The sequence below is a fragment of the Cyanistes caeruleus genome, chromosome 2, assembly GCF_971803275.1.
Source record: "Cyanistes caeruleus chromosome 2, bCyaCae1.hap1.1, whole genome shotgun sequence".
Lineage (NCBI taxonomy): Eukaryota > Metazoa > Chordata > Aves > Passeriformes > Paridae > Cyanistes > Cyanistes caeruleus.
Genome location: NC_141702.1, coordinates 107,342,873 through 107,364,691, shown reverse-complemented (window position 1 = coordinate 107,364,691; position 21,819 = coordinate 107,342,873). Strand labels below are relative to the sequence as shown.

The window sequence follows — 21,819 nt, the reverse complement described above, 5'->3', positions numbered from 1 at the left end:
ATTGTTTTCAGCTACACACAATGTTTCTTCCATTGACTCTGAACAACAAGCTTGCTTTCATAGGTTTGATGAATGTGATCTCTGGACTGTAAATTCAGTTTCCTGTTGAAAAGGCATAACACTTGGCATAACATTTAATTTAGCATAACACTTGGAACACCTTTATTATTGTTGTTGAAAGTATAAAACCTACCTTCAAAATGCAGCTATTTGCTCTCACAGTTGAAATCTTGTGTGGTATGAGCCACACCTGTGTTTGAGACTACCATTACTGACCTGCCCACTAAACAGCTTGAAAGAAAGACCCCATTTACTTCTCCATTACTGACCTTCCTCCCAAGGAGAGCCTTTGCATAACTATCAGCTTGATATTCACTTCAGATAAATCTTCTTTACAGTGGTGCACACGCACGATAAAATCAATACTTTCTAAAAGGACAGCAAACGGGAATGGATTTTGACATGTCATCTACAAGATTTGCCAAAACTTATTTTACCATCTTTGTTGTCATCAAGAGATGCTCGAAGCATTTCAAGCAACCTTCCTGTAAAACCAGACCTAAAGTTAAGAACGGTTATGCAGGGCCCTGAGACCACAGCTTCATATCCCATTTATTCATTTTCTTCTACTGTACTTATAATAGCAAAAAAAGTCTCTACCTCAAAGAGACTGGCACTTGGCCTTTTGCATAGCAGAAAAGGGGCCCATTAAATAATGAACTAATTAATTAACTGTCCATTAATATGGTTTCTGGGTACTCCAACAGTACAAACAATAACAGCATTGATGGCATAAAGCACATGATTTTGTAATACCCCAAGAAAAGTATAAAACATCTTATTTTCCATGTGGCTAAACCCAGCAGGCTCTTCACTCCCATTCAGTGTCCCTGCACCTCTTGACTTCACTTTCCTAATTGAGACATGATGTACTTACATAAGGGTACTTCATTCTGTCTTTCTCCTACTTCCCTCCAGCCTGTTACCTTCTTTCACAAAGGCACAGCAGCCTTGTAATAGTGTCACAAGAGCTACTTAAACCTGTAACAAGCAAATTTCTCTGGGGTTTTACCCTCCAAAAGGAACCATAAGCCCAAGGCTTTTTTTTTTTTTTTCCTTCTTTTTAATCATCTGTTAGTCATCTGTCTGAATTTAATTGGCTTGCAGTCACAACAAAGATCGTGCTGCATGCATTTATCACAGGACAGTGACTTTCTGAGGGGCTGTGACACAGGATGCTATGATAAAAGTTAGGACAGAATTGTTAGGCCTATTAAGCACCGGTGCCTATCCAGAACAATGACAATGCAAGCACAAAACTTGAGGGCAGAATTAGTCATCATTCTGAAAATCAGCTTCTCAGCTTATATCAAAATCAGACTTTTTCAGTCTGGCACTTTTTAGTGTTTAATACCACTTCTACTCTGTATTAAACCAGAGGTAAAAAGTTCTTGACTAAAAGAGGACTAACAAGCATGACATGCATTATTGTCCTTGTTAGTGAGTTATAACACTACTGTATTGCTGTGGTCTGGCAGGGACTGTCACTTCCACTTGCCTTTGCTCCCAGTTACTGTGGTCTGATGAGACATGCTGCAAGATCACATGTCACATCTCTTGAATTGAAACACTAATGCTGTGATTTGCTTAATACAGAAACAGCTTCATAGGGAAATCTGCATGTACAAGACTTTATTTTCTTGAAGGACTAGGAGGAGGAGAAAATACATATGTCTGATGTTGACAGGTTTTTCTTAAACCACATAATACTGAGATGGTTTGCACTCCCTGCTCCATGCTCTCTCATTTGGCCAGTAGCTGCAATATACACAAGTCTGTTTTTTACACTTGTTTGTGTGTGTGTCTCAATTTAGAGCACATACTTACAGCAATTAAGAAAGAAAAGCCCAAACAACACTTTAAAGCTCTGGTACAGTTATTTAAAATCATTAAATGAAGGATTTCTGCATATCTTTTTTTGAGATTAGAAAAAAACTCTTTCTTGAAATAATCTTTAAGAGGGTAAATACAACTGCAGTCTTTCATAGTATAAAAATCTTCCATTCTTCTAGAATCCCATAAAAGCGTGGGTAATTCAGCTGACCAGTACCCTGCGGGTCACACTTTAGTTTAATTTCACAGCATCAAGTTTTTGGCCTATATCTGCCACATGCAATAGCAATCTCACTTTGCAGCTGCTACAAGGCGTAGAGTTCTGATAAAATACAAGTCCACATTTCCACACCAGACCAAAGAACTATCTAGTAATACTCTTTTTAGATGCAATTCTCCCCTTTTGAAAGAACTACTTACATTTCACTAGCAGAAACGTCAGCTTTGTACCTCACCTTGCTGAAAACTGCCTTCTGTAATACCCAAATGAAATAAGACATTAGGGACAAAGAATTCAAAATAAGACCTTTACTTCTGTCTTGGATTTCAAAGTTTCACCATAAAAAAGAACATGTATTTCCAAAAAGTAAGCCAAATACTGATTTGGTCACGGACACTATTTCATATATGACTGCATCTTTTAATGAACTTCCAGCAGTACTTCCATAGGAGAGCAACAATGTAGTAGGTGACCAAAGAGTAACTTACTAAAAATGTTTCAGTGAATAGCTGGGACATTTTTCAAGGCTGTCATCTTGGCCCAAGGCCTCTTTCAGGGGGCCCATCTAACATCAGCAGAATCAGGCCTGCCTTTACACTGGAAACTAGAAAGTTTTAGTACATGTGTCTTACCTAAAAGCCATTCAGAAACTGTAGATGATTTCTACATCTACATGTTCCATTGATTTAAGTGAAAGAAGTTGCAGAGCTGTTAATACATGCAAACCTACTAGCTAACCTACAGACATCAGGAACATTTTCTCTTTTTTCCTGACTATGTATATTCTATATGGTAAATTAAGTGCTAGCTGATGAATTGGCATTTTTAGTTGTCTTGCACTTGAAAGCTTTTTAACAAGGGTATTTTTATTCTGTGTCACCATGAACATTATTACTATGTGCTTGTTAAACTACTTAGTGCAGACTCTAAGGAGTTAAACAAAGAAGTTACCTTTCCAAAAAAAGGAAAGTTCTGTGAATCTCCAATCCCTGTACACTAACCAACTTGCCAGTGCAGAGTTTGATCTTTGCACTTCAACAGAAACATTGACTTGCATTCTCCACATGACTACCAAATATCTTTGATTTTCACACTGACTTGCATTCTCCACATGACTACCAAATATCTTTGATTTTCACAGATTATTTTTTCCCTTAACTATTCTTCAAATTCTTGTTTGCTTTAGATTTTTTTTTTAGTTTGTTTGTATTAGAATTAGTGCTTAACAGCTGCTAATGAATCCTTCACCAACCATGCACAATTCCAAAGTTCTCTGGAGGAAGAGCCAAGAACCTGCACCTTTCCTTCTGCTTTCAAATTTTAATGCAAAACACAGAAAGAGGCTACAGGTAAAATAAGATTGATACATTATCTGCAACAGCAGAATATGCTGCCAACTATGCTGAAATTTTGAAGGGTCAACCTCTGAGAATGGACTGACTGCCCAACCAGTACTGTGGTGGACACATTCAGAATTTGATCATTAAGACAATATTTTTATCTGGAATGGTAAAATATTAGCATATACAAGTGAAAGGAATATTCTATTCACTTAGAATACACACATGATCATACAGCAATATAAGTCCCTTCATCAAAAAGCAATCTGCTTTGTCAAAGTCTTACTAATGAGAAGGTATTTTAGTACTCTCAATCCCAGTATTCTTATGCCTGAGACTAATAACCTGAAGGTATGCTAACTATTTTATTATCTGGCAGAAGCTACTTTTACTTTCTATTTTGAAAACCATTTCAGGTTAGTCTCTCAAGGTTGTACATTATCATTGCCTTTATTATAATCAACAGCATGTTGCTTTGTGTGCAATTCAACATCTAAGAAATATCTCTTATCTCTAGCATGATTAAATTTTGCCAAACAGAATTTCAGGTCATTCTTTGGCTTCTGTCTCTTGTCCATGAAGTATTTCACTCAAGATTGTAAATCATCTTTGATTCATGAGCTAAACTCTGGATTAAATTTAATAGCAGCTAACAATGCAAAACTGTGCATATTATATATCCCCAGTGATATTAAAGTCACTAGATTTAAGAAAAAAAAAATCTATTTTCCCTTTCTAAGTCTCAGCTCAACAGATAAGAATAGTGACTATTGAACTTTGTCTACCTTTGGGACCTTTGTAATCAAGAGTGAGTTTTAGACACTCTCTGGAGGCAAATTTAGACACTCAAGCTGACTCCTCTTCTTTTGAGGAAATTTAAACATATTTGCTCAATTTCTACACCACGTGGTTTGGAGATGGAGGTCTCAAAGCTCAGCAAATTCTAACTGCTTAAAAGTTGACACTCAGCTGAAACATGAGTGGAGGTGGGATGGAAAGACCATTTAAATGGTAAGGAACATGGTTTCTTGCTATTGCTACACAAAATGTTTGAGTGGAGGAGAAAAAAAAATATTTTTTTTTTTTACATACAGTTAAAAATAACTACAATTAACATGCCAAAAATTTTAACTAAGCTTTAGGTAGGACTCAAACTTGCTGTTGTATTCAAATGGTGAAAGAAATGTTTGCAGTTGTTCTGGAGCTCTCAGAAGAACAGAGATTTGTTCTCCAAAATTATTCCTTTAATTTTTGGTGAACCTTACTGTTCACTAAGCTGAATTAATTTAAAATTCTTCATAGTAAAGATTAAATTTTATTGATTATTTCAGCACTACAGTTTAAGCCTTAAATATCGATGATGCTGTAATAAAAAGTGGCAGGTAAGAATCCTTACTTTTTTATGAAGCCATGCATAAGACCCTATATTTCTCTAGCATCAACACTTAATATTTAGGTAAGATTATTTCAGCATCCTTAGCAACAAGAGTCTTTAAAAAAGAATGAAAGTCACCTTACCATGAACAAATAATAATATCATGAAAAAGTTATTTACCATGTCAAAATTATCCACATCATCAGTGCATACACAATTCTTTGCCCAATCCCCAAAACACTGCAGAACTTTAAGAAACTGAAACTGCAGTTTCAGATTAATTAAAAGTATTGACAAACTTTCATATGGTTTCTAAAAAATGCACTGTACTCTGGTGCTCTGAGGGTGGTTTTCATTACATTTCAAGATTTTTTCAGTTACATCAAGAGGAAAACAGCAGAGAAAGGTTTCCCCAATAGGTGTTTCTCCAGGCTCACTACATATTTTATTTACATTTGAATTAAGCAGAAAATGGAAGTGCATCATTAGACATTCAACAACAAAACCAAAGAAAGACAAGGAATAGTTACCTAACAAGTTTAAACACCCTGCAAATTATTTTGTTGATGAAAGTTTCTAAACTCTTGAGAAGACACAAAAGTTATTGATTTAGTCCACTGTCACTAAAAGTGCACTGCTCTGATAAAGAAACATTGCTGAATCTATAAATGGGGTGTTCTGCTGACTTACTAAAAACATTGTGTCTGCTATCACCATCAACATTAGCCTACAAAATGAAAATAGTATTAGCTTAATGTTACCTAATCCTGGCTTTTTTGACCTAGTGAAATCCTTGCAAGCAACAGCTGTGTGGAGACCTGGAAGACCTTCCTATTGCAGCATGAATTAAGAGAATCTGCAATGAAACACAATTAAATGGTGATGATATAATTGGTTCCCAACTTGGAGTCTCCTGGAAATGCTCCAAACCCCACAAAGGTCCTGCATGATAGAAGAGAAATATCTTCTTTTGCATTACCTGAAGTTTCACAACACTATTAAATTGCACCATTGGAAAAAGAATCAAGTCCTAATACATAGTCTGAAAATTATGTTGGAATATTTATTTCTTCCAAACATGTCTCACTATTGTGTTTTGACCAAGAATGGCTCTAGATTCAGCACTTATACACAGGCTGTACCAGAAAACAGCATGGCCAGAAAAACCATGAGATTTTATTTCTAAAGAGGCCCCTGAAGATGACAGGATAAGATTCATGATTATTCAGTTTAAGAGGTATTGCAAATTTAAATTACCAAAAATAGTTACTGATTGGAATTTAGAAATTTTAAAGTAAAAATATGAAGAATCAATAGAAAAGTTCCTTCCAGCAATATGAGAAGAAAATGCTTGGCAGACTGTTCTGCATGCGATAGGAATATTTACTTTTACCCTCGCAGCCAGAACTAATTTGATGTTTATTCAACACCCACATTTGCAAGCAAGAACTCTGTGTTTATGTTCCTGTGATGCTTTATTCCTTTCATGTGGCCAAAGTATATCAGAAAGATTAACCACTAAAAACAAAATTATATCTTCTGCTTTAATACTAAAACCTAAATACTAGCAGAACTTGAGCAAATTTCTCAAAAATAGAATGAAATGGACAAGTTGGCTTGCTGCCCATTATGGTTCCCCAGCTACTTATTAGCTCAAAACAGCCTCAGCTTCAGACTTTTTTAAACTAAGGGAAAAACAGGTTTTCCAGGGCATTGTATTGATGTTATGTGCATGGAATAAAATTCTTTAGACCTGTTACTGGAAGCAGTGGATTGCTGTATACATTTTTCATTTAATACAATTGAAGGGACTTGTCAACATCATCTGATTTGAACAAATATGTCATAGGTGTTATCAGATTGTATGTTATATTATAGCTAAAGTTTCCTGAAAAACAAAACCAGATAAGTACATGGCTTAACACACTTAATGGGTACAAAATAAAGTTTTAAACCTGACACCATCCTTCATTTGATCTAAATGGGAGAGCTGAGCAACTCCATGCTTCAACTTGAGACAATTTGAAAGCATTCTGTAAGAACTACAGTAATCAAGCTGTGAAATTCAGACCTTGCCGTTCAAATCTTCCACTTTCACAAATCTAACTGACATTCTTCAAAATATCCTTCACTGCCCACACCACATTTGAGTATTTGCAAGTAATATCTGCTAATAGAATTATGTAGATGTTTCCTGAAACCTTGTCAATCCTTTCTATCTTCATAGGAAACAGCATTTCATTGTGAAAAAGGAGAAATATCCTACAGAGAAGTCTACTTGGAGAGGTAAGTTGTAGGTTAGACCCTGCAGAAATAACTGTCTTGTCTTTCTACTACAAGACCATATAACACAGACCTCAAAGTATATCTCAGCTGATGTTGTCAACTAAAAAATTGGGTTGCAGATTTTTTTTCTCACCTGTGGTTAAAGCAGTGAAAATTCAACAATTTTTTTTACCAAAAAAACAAGAGAAATTATTTATAGTTTTAAAAGTTTGTAGAAGTACATGTGGGGAAATTGAAAGCAACCCCCTGCCCCAGACAAACAAACCACAAACAAACCCCAAAACAAACTAACAACAAAAAAAGAGCATAAAAGATTAAATGTTGCTTTTGTGATTGGATTTACACTGGATGCTCCTTCCAAGCACTTATTTCCCAATTAAACCAAGCTTATTAAGAGAAATGGTAATTCATAAACAACAACTTTTTTTTTGTTCTTTGAAAGAAAACTTAAACTAGCAAATGTAAGCTATAAATACATATTCATGTCATGTTGGCAGTCAAATCGTTATGTTCACTTCAATCACTGTAGCCTGAGGGACTCTCCCCATTTGAAACTATAAGAAATCAATATATGCACTCTTACATACATTCTAGCTGCTCGAGAGAGAAGTGTAGGAGAGATCTCCTTTGTAACAACAAATTTCAGGCTGTGACAGCTTCCTTTTTGTTTAGGGCAGTAATGGAGCTCTTCCTAATTTTGCAGTCTTGCATTCTTTGCAGTAACGTCACTGAAATGTGTTTCTGTGATACAGTACATGTAAAACTAGATGCTAAATTGAAATATCTAAAACATTAACTTCAGAAACATTTAAAAATATTTAACAAAAAGACTCCAAATGTTCCAGGCCCTTAAAACCCTTAATATTTATGGTAACTTAGATTCAAAATAAAATTTAACCGTGTTGAGATTAATTAGACTATGATTTCTTACTGAAAGATCTAAGTGTCTGACTACTATGAATATTGACCTTTTATCTACCCTTTTCTTTATTCTTTTGTTTTCCTACATTGGGAGCAGTACTGTGCTATAGTATTTTGTGCTAATAGCAGATGATTTTCTTTCTATTTTACACTTGTTCTCATTTTATCTTTTTCAAGGTCAAAGTGTTCTCTAAGAATCTGCTTTAGAGCCTTTTTCCATGTTACAACTACTTCTTTCTTCTTAATTCCCAGCCATATTTAAAGTACTAATCAGACTGTAAAAAGATACACTCTAATTCAATCTAACACACTGAATAAAATTCACCCATCTAATAATACTTTGTTCTGGTTTATTTTATGAAGCCTCCACAGAAAGTTAATTTTGAAACCAACCTAATTACATTTGTAAGTAATAACAGCCAGAGATAAGAAAATAGAGTGAGATTTATCCTTCATGATCTAGCCACTCAGTGCTTTACTTAAACTCCTACTCATTACCAACAATTTTTGTTCCTGTGTCACAGTGCCTGCTTCACTCTCTGCAGTAATTCCATCTCCAAAAAGTGTTCTAGAAAATTTTCTCACACTTACATCAGTACTGAGCTTTTCCACTACAAATTTCTGGTGTACCTGCCATTGTTAATATTTTAGGGCAGCAAGGATATTGCCAGAGCTGGACTGTCAATTCAACAAATTTGAAAACAATATGGAAATAAGGGAGTCAGGTCTCTAAAATCCACCACTACACTTCCATCAGCTTCAAAACAATCAAGATTTCCATTCTGCAAACTCTATCCGGGCATTTCTCATACTTTCTTTTGATAAAGCTCCCATTCAGGCACACAATTCCAGAATATCATAGAAAGTACTGGACAGCCTGCTAATTATCACACTCAGCTCCTCCCGACAGCCATATCACTCCAAAAAACCGCAGTGGACTCACACAGGCAGTTTAATCCCTTTATTCAGAAGCTACCTTAAACCTGTATCCACTGTTCACTGACATCACACTAAAGAAGTACCTTTGGGGGATGTAGGCTGGCTGAAGGTCAGATCAGCAGTGGGGACATGACACAGTGTGCTACACACACTTCTCATATCCAAAACTACCAGATCAGAACATGGGGTTTACAAGTGGAAGCTATACTTGCATTTCAAGCACCAAAATAAGGATACACTTCTTCAATCGAAAATTAATCTCCCTGCCTACACAAATATACTTTCAATCTACATATCTTCAGCTAAATCACAGTCATGAGTGAAAAACCCAGCACTAGTGGGGATTATTCAATTTTGAGACATTTATTTAATATCTCTTTTCATCACTGTATCTCCAGCATAGCTGATCCAGGCACTTTCTCTGGTAAGGAAATTGTCCATAACCCATGCTTAATATAACCTGCCAATATGGAACTGCAACCATTTTGAACAACTAAATATTCCTCTGCAAAAGTCAGCAGCATAAAAAAAAAAAAAAGCCAAACCTATTTCCTTTTAAAGAAATCCACTATGTGAGAAGACGGGACAGACGGAATCTCACTTAAAAGTCTCACTTAAAGTTGCAGGTGGCACGCTAAAGACAAATGCTTTGTGGCAGATGGCCTGCCTTTCAATCATCAAAAGAAAAAAGTATTAGATAAAAACCTTTCCAGCTGTAACATGACATTATTATCCTCACTTTACCTGTGCAAAAAATCAGTAGTAACTTTCAAAAATTTAGTAGGATTTGCTGCTTAAGCTGGACAGAGTTATAAACATTTTGTTTCTCAGAAGAATAGAATTTTTTAAAATACAATTTCACAACTGTGCCCATGTCCTGGCATGATGCTGCAGTTTTATTTTTCTAAGGAAATCAAGTATTTCATGCACTTTATATGCTTGGCTTCTTATCATTTTTGCAAAGCTATCTGCAGCTTCCTGTGTATATGAAATAAAGTAGAAAAAATACATTGCTATTATTAGGGGAAAAAATGAACTTGTCATTATTTATTGTTGCAGATTTTGACCTCGGCCTCTCAGGAAGAAAATTTTATTATGTCTGACTAACTAAATTTTTAGATTCTAGTCTTTAGGATTTATTTCATGTCATTATTTTCATGAACTCTTGATGTTAGTAAATTAGCTATATGGATTGCAGCAAACCATTTTCCTATAACTTCTAAATATTAAAGATTTTATTATAGAACAAGCCATAATTGCAGATCCATGGAAACTCTAGCTCAGAGCTTCACTGGACACATCATCTCTCAGCTAGGCACACGCATTGGCTGGTAATATTCTGATTTTCTACAAGAGTTCATATCCTCATTCACGTTATCTTGAACATCTCTGAATAACCACACAAATGGTAGGCTTCAGGTTATGTAATAAGACATAAAAGGATTTCATCAGGCCTGCAATAAAAATCATATCATGCTTGGCATCAGATCCATTACGCCTCCATGAACATTTCATGGGAGAACTGGTAAACCACAGCAGTGGCAATGTCTGGGTGAATTTCTTATCCTACTTTGTCTTTTATCATTTTCATTCTCTGCTCCTCAGCTCCCAAGTAGGCTCTCTGAGAGAGACACACACAGCTAAGTGAACTCTCAATTCTCCCCACAAACACTTGTCATACAGTAGTAATTTAGAATCCCATTCTACAAGGGGCTAAGCACATTCTGGCTCAGCTCCAGCCAAGCACTTATTGCCTAAGTACTCCTGCTAACAGCCACATGGCACTGGAGCACGACCAGCAAGCTCAGGACTAGCTTCAGCTTATCCTTCAGCTACTGGTGGGGTGGTTGGGTTTAAGGTACAGATCATTTTGTTAGCTGCTATAGATCAGATGGGATGTTTTCTGTTTTTTGGGGGGGGGGGGGGTTTAACCATAAACACCCACCAAAAAACACCCAGACTTCTCAGCATTATCCTTCCAAGTAGCTAAATGTGTCCCTTACATACCCTAAAAATCAAAACTGCTGGCCTTCATCTATTTCAAGGTCTGAACAATTTTAGTGTGTTTATTTTTTAGTGTATTTATTTTTTAGTGTATTTACACAAGGGTGAACAATTCCCAAATCTGCTTTTCAAGAAAACTTGGCATGCAGGCACAATCCCCCACTTACCTATTTCCTAGCATTCTGGCAATCATGAGTATTCAAACCAGGGGTTGTGTTGCACTTGCAAACCACCTTGACACACAGACCACCTGAATCCCAGATCTCTGCAGGGGCTTGACAAAGAGTTTCATATTCAGAGAAGTAGGAATGGGCAGGAAAAGAGAGACCAAGTGGCAAGGAATGTCACAACTCTCCCTACTTGTCCTTTCCCCCATTTTGTTGCTACATACTCTGCAAGCTCAGACACAGTCAACCAACCCCTGCACCTTCATTTAACTAGTTACTACAAAAAGATATTTTTATATATATATGTATATATATATACACACATATCTGTAGAGACACACTTTTACTGAGACAACACAATGGATTTCTCTGCATTGGCACCCTCAGGGGGGACTTTGCTGACTGGTCCCAAGTAGAAGAGACAGGTGTACAACACTGTGAACTAAACAAATACATGTGCAAGCTCCTCTAAAAGTGGGCAATTTTTTTCATCTGTTTACTGCTGTCACCTCAGTAATGCCTAATCAATAATGTTGTTTTAAAACAAATTATGTTATTTACTTTCACATATCCAAGTCTACTACCAGCTCTGTGCTGGAATCTTTACCAGGTAACAAAGCATTAATGAATAAAATAGTAGATTGAAGAGCTACTGTACTGTATGTTTCAAGCTAAACAGAGCACCATTATAAAAGCTACAAAATCCACAGATGGGAAAACCTATTCTCAAGGCAGAAATGATATGAAAATACATTCTTAGCTTATGTCTGATCAGCTAACTTCAAAAATCTTCCTTATTTGGCTCGTCATTTGAATCAGTCCCCTCACCAGTTCATGCATATTTAATTGCAAAATTTTTTTTTTTCTCATTTTCAAATCAATACAAATACTGAAAGCAAAGCCCAATAGCACAAGTCCTGCAATTCTGGGAAAAAAAATAAAAATAAAATTACACACTTGCAACAACAATGGTGAATTTTATATTTTTGTTGGAGAACAAAGAGCACAATTCAGCTTGTCACTCAATAGCTCAGAAAAGCACTATTTAAATAGGATTTCTCACTTATTTACTCAATTCATGACGACTATGATAATTACTATAAGCCATTACATGCTAAAATACATCATAATGTCCTGCTAATTACCTCTGTTACAATATGTAACTTAGACAACCAAAGAATGATTTCTGAAGTGTCATAAAACATTGACTTTGAAGGTTTCTATTGTTTTATTTTGGAAGTTTTAAATTTATTTTATATTTCATCCTATTTTAAAAGTTTGCCTCGAAGTGCCAACCATTCTTCTGGCTTTTTGAGGAAGTTCTCAGCACCTTCCAGGACTTGAACATTGCTTCATTTTTTCACATTATCATCTATGTCCCCTGTGCCCCCAGCAAAGACTGAGATACTAAATCAAATAACTGTTGAATGTGAAGCAAACAACTGACTTTTGACATTTAAAATACTTGTCTGGAAGAGCCTGACAAATAGAGTTTTTCATTTAATTGTAAATAAGGTGATATTTTACTGCAGTGATCAGAGATAAATCTTTACAGACAATTTAAAGGTCTGTGTGCAATATTGCACATCACATTATGCAGGAGAAAATGGCATTTCTCTCCCCATCTGTCAAAAATACTCACTAGAAGCAGATGTATAGGAAGATCGTTTGAACACTGGTGGGGAAGAAAATTGACTTCTCTGACAAGAGCAACTTAGTGAGCCACACTCAGGAGCCCTTTCAGGTCTACCAGCCAAGCAAATGGAGGTTTGATTTCACCAGAGAGACTTTTAATTTTTTCCATTAAAAAATCTTCATTGTGAAACTCTAAAAGAGATAATTATCCAAGTTCCTGAAACACACTCACACTTCCACCCAATTATAAGGAATTGGCTCGTTTCAGAATAGGTAACACATGAAGAATTTAAGAAGGGGGCTTTCTGACATAGAACACCTTGTCCTCTCGTTAATAAGGTTGTAGATACCCTATTTATATATTCATTTTCACTAACAATTCTTCATTCTACTAAAAACAGACAAAGGAAGAGTTTAAAAGTAAAAATAAGAAAATTAGAACAAATTTATAGTATTAAAAAAGAGAAAGGTTCAAAATAGTAATGAAATAGAAACCCATCCCTCCCATGGAAGCTTTAGTGCCCAACTCATCTGTCTGAAGCCCAAGATTTCAGGAAGGAAGGTTCATTTCTTCCCAGATGCATTTTCTGCAGTACATATATACACTCATCTGCATCTATAGTTATACCCACAGTGCCAAAATTTGCATTCACAGTCTCCCACAAACACATAAAAGAAATTTGTCTTTTTCTGACATAATTTTAAGGTAATAGGTAGGCTTTACAAACATCATAATGTTTACCAGAGGAATATACCTCCATGACTATAAAATACATAATAAAGTGTTTTAAGAAAAAAGACACTGAAATACCCAGAAAAGTTAACTCTGAGATGGATTGTTCACAGAAACTTAGAAGGAATGAAAGATCATTTTCAGAAAACAACTATTTTTGGGGTAAAGTATGCCCCTATTATAACTTTGTAGGAACTTTTCTAGTTCATGATTTCCCTAAAGATACTGTGTACTTGTTCAGGGGTTTTTAGTATGAAAATCAGTTTTATGTTGTTTCAAACAGATTTTATTAAAATAAAGAAACATAGTTAATTCAATACACATTAATCATTTAAACAGTCAGTAAATGAGCATTGAGGACAATGAAACTAATTTTAAAACCAGAGCAGCATCCCCTAAATGAATTATGCACCAAGGTGCATAAATGTACTCTGATGGTCACACCTATGCACAGATACATACAATACAGAAACATTTAGCAGTTTCTAAATATGTGCAAAATTAGAGTTCTGATATAGAGTCATCTGTTGTAAACAGATGCAAGATACATGTACTTGTAAGAAGTGCATTTTAGCCTTTACAGCTCCACTTTTTAAAAGGCTATCATCACTGCAACTGATGTGTAATTTGGGCTTACCTAGAAACAGAGACCAGACAAAGTTAAAAGGATAAAAGCAGATATACTTAATGAAGGGCCTTCAGGTACATTAAGGGCAGACAAAGCCTCCCCAAATTGGACAATGGTCACGAGTCTTTCAGACAGATCTAAGTGTGATCTATTTACATATCAGGCATTAATCCTCTAATTCAGGTAATGAAGTTGTAATTCCCCAGTTTGCTGCCCCCCAATTCACTTTTGTTTATACATTTTGGGTCTTGAGGCTATAAGGTGCCCTTGGATGACAGGCCCAGAGGGATTCTTTTGTGTAAGCAAAATGTGAAGGCACTTAACTACACTTCATATGGAGCTTAGAGTTATGCACTAATTCAGTCTAGGATTTGAAAAATATGAAGGTTAAAATCTTAAGGCATCACAATAAAACAGAGTTAGTAGTTTTGAATATTTGCATAAGTACTTGAGAGTATTTCAGGCCAACCCAAGTCAAAAACCAAAATGCAGTCTAAGCAGAGGACAGCATCAGAAAACAAAGGTGGAAAACACATCTACAATAATCCAAGGCCTTCCAGAAAACAAACAATAAGGGACAGCTTGATTCCCAAGTACCAAAGCCTGAAATTTCTGTTAGACTGGATATTATGATTTCACATTCAGATTTCCAAACACTCTCTGAAAGTTAGCTGCTGTAGTCCAGTAAGACTTCATCTTGTCTAGTAATTCTCTATTGACCTCCTTCTGAAACGAACTCTAGTCTTGATTTCTCACATACTAGGTTTAATTTTCCCTCTGTATTTCCAGAATCAGACATTTTGATCTTCACAGTGCATGTGTAATATGTGCCTGCATTTTCTTTAGCATAAACTGTTCTTTATTGGCTCCCTGTTGCACATGTTTATGCTGTTAAATAAGATTTTTTTTTTTTCCTACCAAGAAGGTCTGGTGTTTTTTATAGTGAATTTAGTCAACACTTAAGAGTCATGTGGGTTTTGGACAGTATATTAGAGGAAGCTGCAAACCATTCTTAATTCAGTGTTCTTGGAAGTCATGCTATTTCTTTGAAAATCCTTGTCTGAAAGGTGTTCTCATCTTTGCTATTGTTTGTTTAGTTTGAAGTGAGGGGCGTGGGGGTGGGGAGTGTTATACCTTATAATCAATTTAGTGCAGCTCTAATTTTACCCAACTCTAGCAAGACTATAAATGCAACTGCTCAACTGTAAAAGTTCTTGGGACAATCACTATTTTTCACATGGATGTTAGGTATCCATCAAGAGGCTGCTCATGTTTACAAGACAACTTCTTTAAAAATTCATCTGAAGGCTGTTTGAACTCCAGCTAGTTAAATTCAAAAGAAACTGCACAATGCCAAGCATCACCAGACTTCTTTAGAAGGTTCAGTCCCACCTGTTTTAATTCCAGTAGGAAATGGGGAAGTTATCTTGGCCTCACAGCCTTATTTTGATAAATATATTAAAAGTGCTGTTTGACAGGATTTTTAATCATTATTCTGAGAAATACAGTTAGAATTAAATCAAGCTCATCCAGTCCTGGATTGTTGTGGCATCTTTCTACATCTGGGTAGGAACCGACTCAATTACTCATATTTTGCCACTTTGTCAAGAAGTTACTCCTAAACCAAATTCAGTTGGTCTAGAGGAAGTAAAAGAGAATGAAAATAACTGCATCCAGACTGTGACTGACTTCAGCATTGAATTCATCTCTCCAAGCAACTCCCCACATGTATTTAACTGAAAGTAGGGCTGAAACTACCCAAATGGAAAACTTCCTGAAGAAGGAAGGCTTCTCACTCTAGTTATCGTTACCTATATTTCAAATTCATTTCTGACATACAACAACTAGAAATTTGTTCCCTTGCTATTCCCCTGCCCTCATAAACACTGACATGGTTTGGGTCCTTTTGGTTATGGAAGTTTTCCCATTGTCTAGAGGAGAACTTTAAAGAAAGAAAATTTTTTGTCTTTTCTATTCTCTCATCAGCTTCCAAATTACCACTTTTGGTAGGGCAAAGTCTGTTCATTAATGCTTTTATTAAAAAAAAAAAATAATCATTTCTTCCTGAGTGAGCAAGGCAGCTTTATTTAAATCTCTCCAACTATTTCTACCTGAAAACTAATATTTTTATTATCAAAATTATGCCATAAACCATACATGCAGCTACAGCTCTGAGCTACTTCCACAGACATCTATGGAATAAACAAACTCTAATTGTTTTATATTTCCAGTGCCACATCATCCCTATAACTCCTAGGACATAATCACCGGAACTAGCAGAGAAAAGTGCCCTGCAAGTTATGGTATGTGAACTATGTAAATACTACACGAAATAAGTAGTTCTGCTCTGTTTTGTTCTCTAAATCATGGATCTGAGAAAATTCCAACACAGATTTTTGCAGTGAATATATAAAAATAGAGGTAAAATGAGACACATACTCATACTACAGAAATAAAAACTTGACAAAATGAATAGCAGTTCTTTCTATAGAAAATTATCAAAACATTTGAAACATCAGAAATGCCATTTTCACAAAAATATTTATTTTCTTGCTTCTATATTCATACTATCGAACAGCTGCACAATGCCTCTTCCTGCCTGTTTTTAAAATGCCCTTTACTACTTCTCTGCAAGAATAAAGATACTTTAGTCCAGAGCCTGTTTTATTGTGTATCAGAAGATTTTTTTTCTGAAATCAGTCACAGAAATCCAAAAGACACTGAGAGTTATCAGTCTACACTGATTCTCTTTGCTGTTTTCCTTTCCATTAATTCCAGCAAAGACTTTTTGACAATGATCAGCTGCAACATCCAGCCAACCATTTGTCCTCTCCCTCTCAGAAGTCTGTTGAGAGTATTTTCTTCCTTATTTCTCATTTTCCCAACAGAGGCACTCTGCTGAAGCACCAAAATAATTACAGTGGTCAAAAGTGCAGAACAAGAGAGGAGAAAAGCAACAAAAAGATCAAAGTTATCAGTAGTGTCCTGTAGGAGAATAGATTATGGGACACTGGGAATAGGGCTGCAGCCCAGCCTCATCTCTAATGGGGTGCAGCTGTGTAAGATAAGTGAACATCAGTGAAGGAGAGGGAGCATGGAATGCTGAGCTGTATTGGCCAACCACAAAACAGTAAAACAGGTGTTATGTATGTGAGAAACAGGGCACAGAAACTGGGGAATAATAAAGTGCTGATGCTTGAAACCATTCTTGGTGTCAGTCGTGTGTCCTCTGTCAAACGGTGACCCCAATGTGATTTGGGCAGAGAGAACTGAGGACCAGAGAGCAGCCAAGGGCTGGAGCCCAGTCTAGCAAAGCAGGTGGAAAATGAGAGCCTGAATGTCCGGACAACTTACCATCATAGAGACACTGGGGCCTAGGTGAGTGAGCAGGAAACAGAGTAAAGGGGGCTCAAATATCACCAGAAGAATCTTTTTTGGACATTTTTCTACAAAACCTACAGAGGAAAGGTGTTAAAAGTGTGAGGAGTGGGCACTCCACACCACAGCCACTGCTCCAGCAGCCGATCCCCCTGCTGCGGCCTAGTCCCCTTTGTCTCCTCCTCCCTTCATGACTGCTCCTCCTATCCCACCGCTATCACCCAAGAGTTGACCTCTTCTCCCACATGCTGATGACGAAATTCCAAGGTCTTGGGATGTGGTGCCAGCCAGGCAAAGCCATGGTGGAGCCACTGTCACCCTTCGGCCCACAGAGGTTGGGGGTGGTGGCCAGGGGTTGCTGAGGAAGGGCTGCAGCCTCCCTTGGCAGGCAGCCACCTCCGTGAGGGTGGCATGGCGCTGCCAAGGGCTGTTCCTGAGTGCTGCCACAGACAGGGCAGGTGGCAGCGGGCCCTAGGGAGAGCTGGCAGAGCTGTGCCAGTGTCATCAGGGTCTCATTCAGCATAGTTTTAATCGATTTATAGGGGCTGTCAGAGTCAAAGGGAGCAGGCTGTCAGCCAGCTGCCCCTCCACTGTGACAATTATTTACACTAGAACCAGTGGCTGTCTTGGTGAGGGGGGCAGATCCAAAAAGATTTTGGGAAAGACTGTAGGAACAAGCTAGGGAAGCGGGGGAGTCAGATCCAGCAACTCATATCTGAGCATGTCCTCTCCAAAATAATGGCAATAGCCCTGATGAGTGGGATCCTTTTCATTGGAAGGTAATCAAAGATTTAAGAAACACAGTGATGTAGCTTCTTATTTTGCTCAGTCTATGCTGCAAGGTATCTTTAATGAGCTAAAACCCTTCAACTGTTGGCAGATAGCACAAATTTGTTTCTCCCCATCTCATGATGATCTTTGCAGTGGAGGTGATTAGTGAATGAGGTCATCATGGGTAATTTAGAACATCCCCAGCATGACCCTCATTTTGGAGCAGGTCTGGCCCAACTCATGGGGAATCCACTGATTAACACCCCACAGCTCCAAGCCTGGCTGCATTCCTTAGTTACAGCAGGGAAAGGAGGTTGCATATCTCGTGATGTGGAGCGTCCCAGATGTAGGGGCTCCTCGTCAGCTGTGGACAATAGTCAAGCAGAAACCCAGTGAGCTGTATATAACATTTCTAGATCGTCTTAGGGAGGTGACTGAGAAACAAATTGACAATGTAGCAGCCCAGGAAGCTTTGCTTTTGCAGTAGGCTAAAGATAATGTGAATGTGGACTGTAAGCAAGTTTTACTGCCACTGGAGAATCCTACACCAGTGGAAATGATTGAAGCCTGAAGCAGAGTGGGGATAACACACTACCAGACCAGATTGCTAAGCATGTTGCTGCAGTTGTGCAAGTTTCCATGAGGTGTCTTCGATGTGGCTCACCTGACTCCCTGGAACAGCAAAAATGTTTGGGTGATGGGAACACATAGCTGCTTGCTTATTTTTGCATGTGAATTTACTAATTTTTCATTATTATCCTACAAGCACAGGCAGTCAGAGCTGCAGGTAGTTCTAGTATTCAGTTCAATGTGTTTATTTGCTAGTGAAGCATATCTATTGTGTTTATGAATTGCAGCTATAAATTTTTGTTAATATCCCATAGGTATAGGTGTAAGTAATTTGATATGTGAATTTGGGGACAGGGTCAATTCACAGATGCATTCTGGAGCTCATAGAAGTTACACAAGTGCTGGCTGTACCGTGTTTGCTATCTTTCCTGAAGGATCCCACAACAGGATGGTATTACAGAAGATACAAGATGAGCTGCTCAGGTTCTCAAAGTTTCAGTCTGTCCCTGTAAAAGGGGAAAAGTGATCCTTCTATTTGAAGAATTTAAACTGTACAACTTACAGTGAAGAGTGTCAGCAAAAAAGAAATTACATCTCCGATTCCTGCCAAAAATAGCACAAAACATTTGTGGCAATAATTCAGACACTTGTTCTCAGCCAAGATATAGTACACTGATATTAGTTCAGAGAGCAAGAGCAGTAGTATAAGTGCACCCAAACCCAGCATTACACTTCTTGTAGTAGCCAAAGTGACTGAATATTAATATTCAAATAAATACAAATATCAATAATGAAATACTTCTAGAACAGTGCTTCCCCCAACCATATCTTTTTGACATCCCACAATTTCAAAAATATCTTGAGCTTTTCAGTAGATTAATTGATCTTATAAATGTAGGCAACATTTTTTTTCAAGAAGTCCTCAGCACTTCACAAACTCCTATGTATTTCTGGTAGTTGCAAGGCCCATGATGGCAAGGCCAGATATCAATTTATGTTGCTTAGTGGAAAAGTGAATACCATTCTAGCCTCTGTGCTTTCCTTATTCTGATAATTATACATATATATATATATTTCCTGTTTTCTAATAGATTGAACTACTTCAAATGTAGTTTTAATGTAGTTCACAACAGTGGTTACATTAACCTTATTGCACACTCAAAATCTCTGAAACACTGCAGACCAGACCCATTTTTGAAAGAACAGAATGCTTCACCTTCATTCTAGACTGATTTTCAGTCAGGGTTATCTAATTTAACTGTATTTATCTAAAATATTTGCAATAGTTTAGACATATTGAAAAAAATATTTTAATTCTAGTGGACCTTGCAGATCACAGGCAGAAAAACCAGCAAGTTTTCTAACTGGGAGTAGGATTTGAAGGAAAACAGCAATCAGAGTTAAAAAAAATCTGGTATTAGAAAGTTATTGTTCATTAGTATCTGCACTCAGAAGACCTTCATAAATGTTTTTTCTGTCCCTGCAGAAAGGTCTACAAGTGGCCATACTATTCTGAAATCAACTATAACAAGTGAGTGAAAAGGGTTGCAAAAATGGGGAACTTTTACTCTTTGGCAAGGATTAGTAACTCTCCAGTTATATCTATTGTCAACTTTATTTCTCATCATGTTTAATAAAATATGAATTTAAAAACACCCATAAGCTCAGTTCAGGAGCTACATGATAGGTCTGAAAAATTAAAGACCTAAATTTTTAATTTTTAAGACCTAAATGTTTAAGGTGAAAAGCAAAATACTGGGGAACTGCATTCACTGGCTAACAGTAAAGTCATCAACAGTAGAAACTAAGGGAATAACCTCTTTGGAAAAAAAGCAGGACATGAAACGCATCTGACCCCATCTTCTAATTTCCCCACCCACAGACACATTGGCAGTCATCACCTCAACAACATTTTGATTAATTTCTACTCTATGCTTAAAAAAAAAAAAGGGAAAAAAGAGAGCTTTCCTTCACTTGTAGCCTTGGTAACTGTTAAGTCAACAATGCATTGGATGTGGGAATATCTTTCAAAGCAACCAATAATTTACAGTCTGAGTCAGGTCAGTTGATGGCAGTTTTTATTATTTTCAGTGTTCTAAATACACTGAGCAAGAGAGGGAAAATGGTTCCCTAGTGTAACATGAACTAAAAGAATCTATTCCCCAACATGCTGTCAATGCAAATGACAGCTATTGCATATGTAAAAAAAAAAGCCTTTATCTTTCATAATATTACCTCTTGATTCAACTGCATCCACTCTGCAGCATTCTAAAGAGCATTTTCTGCCAAGTCCACCTTGTCCCATGAAAGACTTCTTTAGGGCATGACTTACAGAAGTAAAAATTAGGAATGGCTGCTCTGAAATCAATGGAATTACATCATTGTAAAGGAAGTGAAAACTAAGGAAACTCACAAAGGGACACTGACACAAGCACGACTTCTTTAGCCTAACTTGCCAGCATTCCATGTGTCCTTTACAATACAGTTAAGAACTAATTTTTCCAGGAGAGTAAAGAAAAGAAGGGTCCATGGATGTGCTCATCTTTCAAAGCTCTTAAGTTGTGCTTGTAATTACTCTGCAACTGAATGCAACTGATACTAACAGGTATTAGAAAATTGGATATCAACCACCTTTCCCTGCCAATGAGTATCTGAGAAAAATTACTACATATTTAGTGTTTTTAAAAAGCTTTCATTAATGTTTGTCTTTCTGAACCTCTGTATGCCTTTACATATTTCATAATAAAAAAGATGACCACCAAAAAGAGATTACTTAAACTCTGTTTGTAAACAGTGTGTGCTTAAAAATGAAAAAAAAAAAACAGTGTGTGTATATATACAGATATAAAATCAAAACACATTTACTGCAAGGCTGTAAAATAATTTACTTCAGTAATGACTTTGAAGAACCACCTATGAAAGAAAACTGGGTGAGGCTGATTTCCAGGTGATGTAAGCC

At 36.8% G+C, this 21,819-nt stretch overlaps 1 protein-coding gene across 45 annotated transcripts in view; it reads right to left on the bottom strand.

Annotated features, from left to right (window-relative positions):
* Nucleotides 1-21,819, bottom strand: part of NRXN1 (neurexin 1) — a 671,062-nt gene that overhangs the window by 468,841 nt on the left and 180,402 nt on the right. Inside the window, exon 1 of one of the 45 annotated variants that reach the window (XM_086878977.1) lies at nucleotides 17,496-17,678. The exons of the other annotated variants lie outside the window; for them this stretch is intronic. The gene's annotated coding sequence lies outside the window, so the exon portion shown is untranslated. Of the gene's footprint in view, nucleotides 1-17,495; nucleotides 17,679-21,819 lie in introns of those variants that run through there. 45 annotated transcript variants of the gene reach the window in all.